Below are 9,610 nucleotides of genomic sequence, written 5' to 3'. Positions count from 1 at the left end.
CGCCGGCACCACGTCTCCCCGGCTTTCTCTGCCCCCGTGCCCCACCGGGCAAACTTCGCTTCGGGGGTTCCACACTTCGGCAGTGGCCGGCGCCAGCCACTCGTCAACTTTTTTTCTTTTCCCCGCTTTCGTTGCCGAGCCCGGGCTGGGCTCCGGCTCACGGACGAGCGAAACCCATCCAACACCGCTGAGGGTGCGCCAGCGGCCGCTCCAAACCGCCGCGCCTTTGTTCGGGCCCCGCGGGTCCCCTCTCTGACCCGGGCGAAAGCCACCGAGAAGCCAGACGGACCCCTGCCCAGCCGCCTGGCGGGTGGCTTGGAGCAGCCGCTCGGCAGCGCTGCCCTGGGAGTGCTCGGCGTCGCTTGTTCCCTCATATACGGAACTGGAGGGCCGTCAGCTCCGCGAGCGCACAACCAGCCGACCTCCGCCCAGCGGCAGGTCGCAGAAATCACGCCGGCTTGTACGATGACGTAGGCGGAGGCAGAGCGCAACAGCGACCCCTTGGCGACAAGCGCGATCTCCGCGGAGAGCACGTCTACTCGCCGAGGGAGAGCACGTCTACTCGCCGAGGGAGAGCACGTCTACTCGACCAGGGAGAGCACGTCTACTCGCCCAGGGAGAGCACGTCTACTCGCCCAGGGAGAGCACGTCTACTCGACCAGGGAGAGCACGTCTACTCGCCCAGGGAGAGCACGTCTACTCGCCCAGGGAGAGCACGTCTACCCGCCGAGGGAGAGCACGTCTACTCGCCGAGGGAGAGCACGTCTACTCGCCGAGGGAGAGCACGTCTACTCGCCGAGGGAGAGCACGTCTACTCGCCGAGGGAGAGCACGTCTACTCGCCGAGGGAGAGCACGTCTACTCGCCGAGGGAGAGCACGTCTACCTCCCGGCTGAGGGAGAGCACGGGGGGGGGGGGACAAAGACAGGCGGCAGCAGCTTCGGTGAACGTCACCCGGGAGGCGACCGGGGCTGTCCCGGGGCAGTCCCGGGAAGCCGGCGTCCGGCACAGGGAACCGTCAGCTGCCGGACCGGGGCGAATCCCCGCGGCCACGGCAGGGGTGGGGGCTCGAAGACAGCCGGCAGCCGCTTCGGTGAACGTCACCCGGGAGGAGACTGGGGCCCTCCCGGGACCGTCCCGGGAAGACGACGTTCGGCACGAGATCCCGGCCGCGGCCGGACCGGCTCGAAGCCCCGCGGCCCCGGCACGGGGGAGGCCCAAAGACTGGCGGCAGCCGCTTCGCTGAACGTCACCCGGCCGGCGACCGGGGCCGTCCCGGGGCCGTCCCGGGATGCCGGCTTCCGGCACGGGGGTCCCGGCCGCGGCCGGAGCGGCTCGAATCCCCGCGGTCCCGGCAGCAGCCGGAGCCGCTCGCCGTTCGGGCTCCCGGCACCCTACGGATCCGCCGACTCGTTCGCGGGCGGCGGGGGGAGGCAGTGAAGGAGGTGCGGGCAGAAGCGGCAGCGGAGGCGGAGGGGGGGGGGGGTGCTCGGAGACAGCCGTCAGCCGCTTCGGTGAACGTCACCCGGGAGGCGACCGGGACCGGCCCGGGGCAGTCCCGGGAAGCCGGCGTCCGGCACAGGGAACCGTCAGCTGCCGGACCGGGGCGAATCCCCGCGGCCACGGCAGGGGTGGGGGCTCGAAGACAGCCGGCAGCCGCTTCGGTGAACGTCACCCGGGAGGAGACTGGGGCCCTCCCGGGACCGTCCCGGGAAGACGACGTTCGGCACGAGATCCCGGCCGCGGCCGGACCGGCTCGAAGCCCCGCGGCCCCGGCACGGGGGAGGCCCAAAGACTGGCGGCAGCCGCTTCGCTGAACGTCACCCGGCCGGCGACCGGGGCCGTCCCGGGGCCGTCCCGGGATGCCGGCTTCCGGCACGGGGGTCCCGGCCGCGGCCGGAGCGGCTCGAATCCCCGCGGTCCCGGCAGCAGCCGGAGCCGCTCGCCGTTCGGGCTCCCGGCACCCTACGGATCCGCCGACTCGTTCGCGGGCGGCGGGGGGAGGCAGTGAAGGAGGTGCGGGCAGAAGCGGCAGCGGAGGCGGAGGGGGGGGGGGTGCTCGGAGACAGCCGTCAGCCGCTTCGGTGAACGTCACCCGGGAGGCGACCGGGACCGGCCCGGGGCAGTCCCGGGAAGCCGGCGTCCGGCACAGGGAACCGTCAGCTGCCGGACCGGGGCGAATCCCCGCGGCCACGGCAGGGGTGGGGGCTCGAAGACAGCCGGCAGCCGCTTCGGTGAACGTCACCCGGGAGGAGACTGGGGCCCTCCCGGGACCGTCCCGGGAAGACGACGTTCGGCACGAGATCCCGGCCGCGGCCGGACCGGCTCGAAGCCCCGCGGCCCCGGCACGGGGGAGGCCCAAAGACTGGCGGCAGCCGCTTCGCTGAACGTCACCCGGCCGGCGACCGGGGCCGTCCCGGGGCCGTCCCGGGATGCCGGCTTCCGGCACGGGGTCCCGGCCGCGGCCGGAGCGGCTCGAATCCCCGCGGTCCCGGCAGCAGCCGGAGCCGCTCGCCGTTCGGGCTCCCGGCACCCTACGGATCCGGCGACTCGTTCGCGGGCGGCGGGGGGAGGCAGTGAAGGAGGTGCGGGCAGAAGCGGCAGCGGAGGCGGAGGGGGGGGGGGGTGCTCGGAGACAGCCGTCAGCCGCTTCGGTGAACGTCACCCGGGAGGCGACCGGGGACCGGCCCGGGAAGCCATCGTCCGGCCCCGGATCCCGGCCGCGGCCGGACCGGCTCGAATCCCCGCGGCCCCGGCACGGGGGAGGCCCAAAGACTGGCGGCAGCCGCTTCGCTGAACGTCACCCGGCCGGCGACCGGGGCCGTCCCGGGGCCGTCCCGGGATGCCGGCTTCCGGCACGGGGTCCCGGCCGCGGCCGGACCGGCTCGAATCCCCGCGGTCCCGGCAGCAGCCGGAGCCGCTCGCCATTCGGGCTCCCGGCACCCTACGGATCCGCCGACTCGTTCGCGGGCGGCGGGGGGAGGCAGTGAAGGAGGTGCGGGCAGAAGCGGCAGCGGAGGCGGAGGGGGGGGGGGCTCGAAGACAGCCGGCAGCCGCTTCGGTGAACGTCACCCGGCCGGCGACCGCGGCCGTTCCGGGGCCGTCCCGGGAAGCCTGCGACAGGCACGGGGTCCCGGCCTCGGCCGGACCCGCACTGGGTGCCGCCGCCTCGGGCTCTCGGGACGGTATGGATCCGCCGACTCGTTCGCCGGCAGCGGGGGGAGGCAGTGGAGGGGGTGCGGGGAGAAGCGGCAGCGGAGGCGGAGGCGGGGGGGGGCTCGAAGACAGCCGGCAGCCGCTTCGGTGAACGTCACCCGGGAGGCGACCGGGACCGGCCCGGGAAGCCATCGTCCGGCCCGGGATCCCGGCCGCGGCCGGACCGGCTCGAATCCCCGCGGCCCCGGCACGGGGGAGGCCCAAAGACTGGCGGCAGCCGCTTCGCTGAACGTCACCCGGCCGGCGACCGGGGCCGTCCCGGGGCCGTCCCGGGATGCCGGCTTCCGGCACGGGGTCCCGGCCGCGGCCGGAGCGGCTCGAATCCCCGCGGTCCCGGCAGCAGCCGGAGCCGCTCGCCGTTCGGGCTCCCGGCACCCTACGGATCCGCCGACTCGTTCGCGGGCGGCGGGGGGAGGCAGTGAAGGAGGTGCGGGCAGAAGCGGCAGCGGAGGCGGAGGGGGGGGGGCTCGAAGACAGCCGGCAGCCGCTTCGGTGAACGTCACCCGGCCGGCGACCGCGGCCGTTCCGGGGCCGTCCCGGGAAGCCTGCGACAGGCACGGGGTCCCGGCCTCGGCCGGACCCGCACTGGGTGCCGCCGCCTCGGGCTCTCGGGACGGTATGGATCCGCCGACTCGTTCGCCGGCAGCGGGGGGAGGCAGTGGAGGGGGTGCGGGGAGAAGCGGCAGCGGAGGCGGAGGCGGGGGGGGGGCTCGAAGACAGCCGGCAGCCGCTTCGGTGAACGTCACCCGGGAGGCGACCGGGACCGGCCCGGGAAGCCATCGTCCGGCCCGGGATCCCGGCCGCGGCCGGACCGGCTCGAATCCCCGCGGCCCCGGCACGGGGGAGGCCCAAAGACTGGCGGCAGCCGCTTCGCTGAACGTCACCCGGCCGGCGACCGGGGCCGTCCCGGGGCCGTCCCGGGATGCCGGCTTCCGGCACGGGGTCCCGGCCGCGGCCGGAGCGGCTCGAAGCCCCGCGGTCCCGGCAGCAGCCGGAGCCGCTCGCCGTTCGGGCTCCCGGCACCCTACGGATCCGGCGACTCGTTCGCCGGCGGCGGGGGGAGGCAGTGGAGGCGGTGCGGGGAGAAGCGGCAGCGGAGGCGGAGGGGGGGCGGGGGGGACGATAGTGGCGGGGGGCGGGGGGTGCTCGAAGGCAGCCGGCAGCCGGTTCGGTGAACATTCGCCGGGGCGGGGGGGCGACCTGTCCGTGCCCGGGGCAGCCCCGGGAAGCCGGCAGCCAGCACGGGGTCCCGGCAGCACCTGTTCCCTGCCCTGGGACTTGCCGTGCCCGGCGGCCGGTTGCCGGGTGGGGGGAGCGATGAGAGGCGGGGCGCAGCGGCCGGGGCAGCGCCGGGCGGCAGCGGGGGGCTGGGCGGGTGGGGTAGGCGTCGAGTGGCAAGCCCTCGGCTGCAGCGAATGTTCGGCGGTGCGGGGGGGGGGGGGGGACGGGACGACACGTTGGGGGCGCCGAGTCCGAGCCACCCCCGGCCCCAGGGGCGGCCGGAGGGGGAGGCCGGTGCCTGGCCCTGGGAGCTGCTGGGCGCCGGATGGCCGAGGGTGCGTCAGAAGCCGCCCGAGCGGTCGAGCAGGTCCTCCAGAAAGGCCTAGGGTGGCTTCGAGGGCCCCGGGAGCAGTCGAGGGAGGCCTCCAGGCAGGTCTGGAGTGGATGGGAGGCCTTCCAAAGCAGACAAGGGAGGCTGCCAGCAGGGCCTAGGCTGGCACTGCAGCCTGTAAATGAATGGTTGGGGGGGGGGCCTCTGGTGCGGCCTGGAGTCTCTGGGTGGCGTCCAGAGAGGTGCAAAAGATCCTCTGGTGCGGCCTGTGGTGGCTGAGAAGCCTGCAGAGCGTGCGGGGGAGGCTTCTGGTGCGGCCTGGGGTGGGTCGGAAGCCTGCAGAGCGTGCGGGAGAGGCTTCCGGTGCGGCCTGGGGTGGCTGAGAAGCCTGCAGAGCGTGCGGGGGAGGCTTCCGTTGGGGCCTGGGGTGGCTGAGAAGCCTGCAGAGCGTGCGGGAGAGGCTTCTGCTGCGGCCTGGGGTGGCTGAGAAGCCTGCAGAGCGTGCGGGAGAGGCTTCTGCTGCGGCCTGGGGTGGCTGAGAAGCCTGCAGAGCGTGCGGGAGAGGCTTCTGCTGCGGCCTGGGGTGGCTGAGAAGCCTGCAGGGCGTGCGGGAGAGGCTTCTGCTGCGGCCTGGGGTGGGTCGGAAGCCTGCAGAGCGTGCGGGGGAGGCTTCTGGTGCGGCCTGGGGTGGCTGAGAAGCCTGCAGAGCGTGCGGGAGAGGCTTCTGTTGGGGCCTGGGGTGGGTCGGAAGCCTGCAGAGCGTGCGGGAGAGGCTTCTGTTGGGGCCTGGGGTGGCTGAGAAGCCTGCAGAGCGTGCGGGGGAGGCTTCCGGTGCGGCCTGGGGTGGCTGAGAAGCCTGCAGAGCGTGCGGGGGAGGCTTCTGGTGCGGCCTGGGGTGGCTGAGAAGCCTGCAGAGCGTGCGGGGGAGGCTTCTGCTGCGGCCTGGGGTGGGTCGGAAGCCTGCAGAGCGTGCGGGAGAGGCTTCTGTTGGGGCCTGGGGTGGCTGAGAAGCCTGCAGAGCGTGCGGGGGAGGCTTCTGCTGCGGCCTGGGGTGGGACGGAAGCCTGCAGAGCGTGCGGGAGAGGCTTCTGCTGCGGCCTGGGGTGGCTGAGAAGCCTGCAGAGCGTGCGGGAGAGGCTTCTGTTGGGGCCTGGGGTGGCTGAGAAGCCTGCAGAGCGTGCGGGGGAGGCTTCTGCTGCGGCCTGGGGTGGCTGAGAAGCCTGCAGAGCGTGCGGGAGAGGCTTCTGCTGCGGCCTGGGGTGGCTGAGAAGCCTGCAGAGCGTGCGGGAGAGGCTTCTGCTGCGGCCTGGGGTGGCTGAGAAGCCTGCAGAGCGTGCGGGAGAGGCTTCTGGTGCGGCCTGGGGTGGCTGAGTAGCCTGCAGAGCGTGCGGGGGAGGCTTCTGCTGCGGCCTGGGGTGGCTGAGAGCCTGCAGGGCGTGCGGGAGAGGCTTCTGCTGCGGCCTGGGGTGGCTGAGAAGCCTGCAGAGCGTGCGGGAGAGGCTTCTGCTGCGGCCTGGGGTGGGTCGGAAGCCTGCAGAGCGTGCGGGGGAGGCTTCTGCTGCGGCCTGGGGTCTCTGGGTGGCCTCTAGAGAGGTGCAAAAGACCCTCTGGGTTGGGCTGGGGTGGCTCTTGGACCCCTGCCACACAGTGGAGAGCGGCCTCCGGCCCGCCACCTGTGTCCCTGTGTGCCTGAGTGCCTGTGTCCCTGTGTCCCTGTGTCCCTGAGTGCCTGAGTGCCTGAGTGCCTGTGTCCCTGTGTCCTTGTGTCCCTGTGTCCCTGTGTCCCTGTGTGCCTGAGTGTCTGTGTCCCTGTGTCCCTGTCTGTGTACCTGTGTGCGAGAGTGTCCGGCACGCCACCCAGCGGCGGCGGGGCAAGCAGGTAGGCGGGTGGGCGGGCCGGCGAGGGCCAGTGTGAGTTTGGGGGGTGGGAGGGGAGGCGGCAGCTGGAAGCGTCAGAGGAGGGGGCGTGGCTCCGGCTGGCCCCGGGAGCAGGTTCCCGGGACCGGGACCGGCTGGACCCGGCGGGTGGTTGATCCCGGGGCGGGGGGCAGAGGCGGCGGGAAGCGGCAGCTGCGTGTGCGGCGGGGGGGGTGGAGGGCGAACCGCGGCGGGAAGCGGATGCTTCAGAGCAGGTTACGGGGGCGGGGACGGACGACACCACCTGTCCCCGCCCCGGGACGGGCTGGACCCGGCGCCCTGGACCCGGCGCCGTGTACCCGCCGCCGCCCCCGCCGCCGCCCCCCTCCGCCACCCCGGGACCCCGACGTTTTTTGGCGCCCGCGCCTTTTTTTGCTCCCCGCCTGCCCGCGCTGCCCCGGGCCCTCCCCCGGGGCGGGGCGGGAGGGAGGGACGGACGGACGGGTAGCCGGGGATCTCCGAGCGCGCGCCACCAGACCGAGGCGGGTCCGGCGGCGGCGGCGGCGGCGGCGGCGGCGGCGGCGGCAGCAGCAAGCGACGGCGGGGGGGGCAGGCTAGGGAGAGAGGGGGAGCGGCATGCGGTAGGGCTGGGGGGTTTGTTTCGGGGGGGAGGGGTGGGGGGGGGGTGGCAGCGGTCAGCGAGAGCGGGGAGAGGGGGAGCGGCATGCGGTAGGGCTGGGGTGTTTTTGGGGTGGGGGCGTTGGGGGGATTAGCGGGCGGGCGGGCAGCCCAGCCAAGCGGCAAGCCGGGGGGCGGGCGAGGGCGGCTTTAGGGCCGGAGGAGCGGAGCGCAACCTCCCCCGTGCAGGCTCCAGCGTGGAGAGCAGCAAGTTTTTGGGGACGGGGGACGACGGACGGGAGGGGCAGCGGCGAGAGGCTAGCTGCGGCAAGGGGCACCGGCACGGCCGCCCTAACAGCGCCGCCTCGGTCGCAGGGGTTAGAGAGCAGCCGGGCAGCCCGGGAGGGAAGCGGCAGCCCGCGTCGCGATCCCCCCTCCAGGGGACAATGTGGGAAGGGGAAGCCGCGGCGGCTTTGGCGGGGGGTGCCCAGCTGCTAGCGGCTTCGGGGGGCAGTTAGCGGCGGCGGGGGGGGGGGGAGATGGGTCGCGGCAGCGGCAAGAGATAACGGCGGGCGGGGGGGCTCCGTGCAAAGCGGTAACGGGAGCCGGGGGGTGTGGGGAGCTGGGGGTGGCGGCAGCGGCAAGAGGCAACGTCGGGGGGGGGGGGCTCCGCGCAAACCGGCAGCGGGGGGGGGGGGCGGGGGGTAGCGGCAAGAGGCAACGGCGGGAAGGGGGGGCTCCGCGCAAACCGCTAACGGGAGCCGGGGGGTGTGGGGAGCTGGGGGTGGCAGCAGCGGCAAGAGGCAACGTCGGGAGGGGGGGCTCCGCGCAAACCGGTAACGGGGGCCGGGGGGTGTGGGGGGGGGCGGTGGCGGCCGCGGCAAGAGGCAACGGCAGGCGGGGGGGCTCCGCGCAAACCGGCAGCGGGGGGGGGCGGGGGTAGCGGCAAGAGGCAACGGCGGGAAGGGGGGGCTCCGCGCAAACCGGCAGCGGGGGGGGGGCGGGGGGTAGCGGCAAGAGGCAACGGCGGGAAGGGGGGGCTCCGCGCAAACCGGCAGCGGGGGGGGGGGCGGGGGGTAGCGGCAAGAGGCAACGGCGGGAAGGGGGGGCTCCGCGCAAACCGGCAGCGGGGGGGGGGGCGGGGGGTAGCGGCAAGAGGCAACGTCGGGAGGGGGGGCTCCGCGCAAACCGGCAGCGGGGGGGGGCGGGGGTAGCGGCAAGAGGCAACGTCGGGAAAGGGGGGCTCCGCGCAAACCGGCAGCGGGGGGGGCGGGCGGGGGTAGCGGCAAGAGGCAACGGCGGGAAGGGGGGGCTCCGCGCAAACCGGCAGCGGGGGGGGGGGGCGGGGGGTAGCGGCAAGAGGCAACGTCGGGAGGGGGGGCTCCGCGCAAACCGGCAGCGGGGGGGGGCGGGGGTAGCGGCAAGAGGCAACGTCGGGAGGGGGGGCTCCGCGCAAACCGGCAGCGGGGGGGGCGGGCGGGGGTAGCGGCAAGAGGCAACGGCGGGAAGGGGGGGGCTCCGCGCAAACCGGCAGCGGGGGGGGGCGGGCGGGGGTAGCGGCAAGAGGCAACGGCGGGAAGGGGGGGCTCCGCGCAAACCGGCAGCGGGGGGGGGCGGGCGGGGGTAGCGGCAAGAGGCAACGTCGGGAGGGGGGGCTCCGCGCAAACCGGTAACGGGGGCCGGGGGGTGTGGGGGGGGCGGTGGCGGCCGCGGCAAGAGGCAACGGCAGGCGGGGGGGCTCCGCGCAAACCGGCAGCGGGGGGGGGCGGGGGTAGCGGCAAGAGGCAACGTCGGGAGGGGGGGCTCCGCGCAAACCGGTAACGGGGGCCGGGGGGTGTGGGGGGGGCGGTGGCGGCCGCGGCAAGAGGCAACGGCAGGCGGGGGGGCTCCGCGCAAACCGGCAGCGGGGGGGGGGGCGGGGGGTAGCGGCAAGAGGCAACGGCGGGAAGGGGGGGCTCCGCGCAAACCGGCAGCGGGGGGGGGGCGGGGGGTAGCGGCAAGAGGCAACGGCGGGAAGGGGGGGCTCCGCGCAAACCGGCAGCGGGGGGGGGGCGGGGGTAGCGGCAAGAGGCAACGGCGGGAAGGGGGGGCTCCGCGCAAACCGGCAGCGGGGGGGGGGGCGGGGGTAGCGGCAAGAGGCAACGTCGGGAGGGGGGGCTCCGCGCAAACCGGCAGCGGGGGGGGGCGGGGGGTAGCGGCAAGAGGCAACGTCGGGAGGGGGGGCTCCGCGCAAACCGGCAGCGGGGGGGGCGGGCGGGGGTAGCGGCAAGAGGCAACGGCGGGAAGGGGGGGCTCCGCGCAAACCGGCAGCGGGGGGGGGGGCGGGGGTAGCGGCAAGAGGCAACGTCGGGAGGGGGGGCTCCGCGCA

The sequence above is a fragment of the Melanerpes formicivorus genome, unplaced genomic scaffold (genome assembly GCF_026170545.1).
Source record: "Melanerpes formicivorus ecotype bairdi unplaced genomic scaffold, bMelFor1.0.p_v2 SCAF_593, whole genome shotgun sequence".
Classification (NCBI taxonomy): domain Eukaryota; kingdom Metazoa; phylum Chordata; class Aves; order Piciformes; family Picidae; genus Melanerpes; species Melanerpes formicivorus.
Note: the sequence above shows the minus strand (reverse complement) of the source record.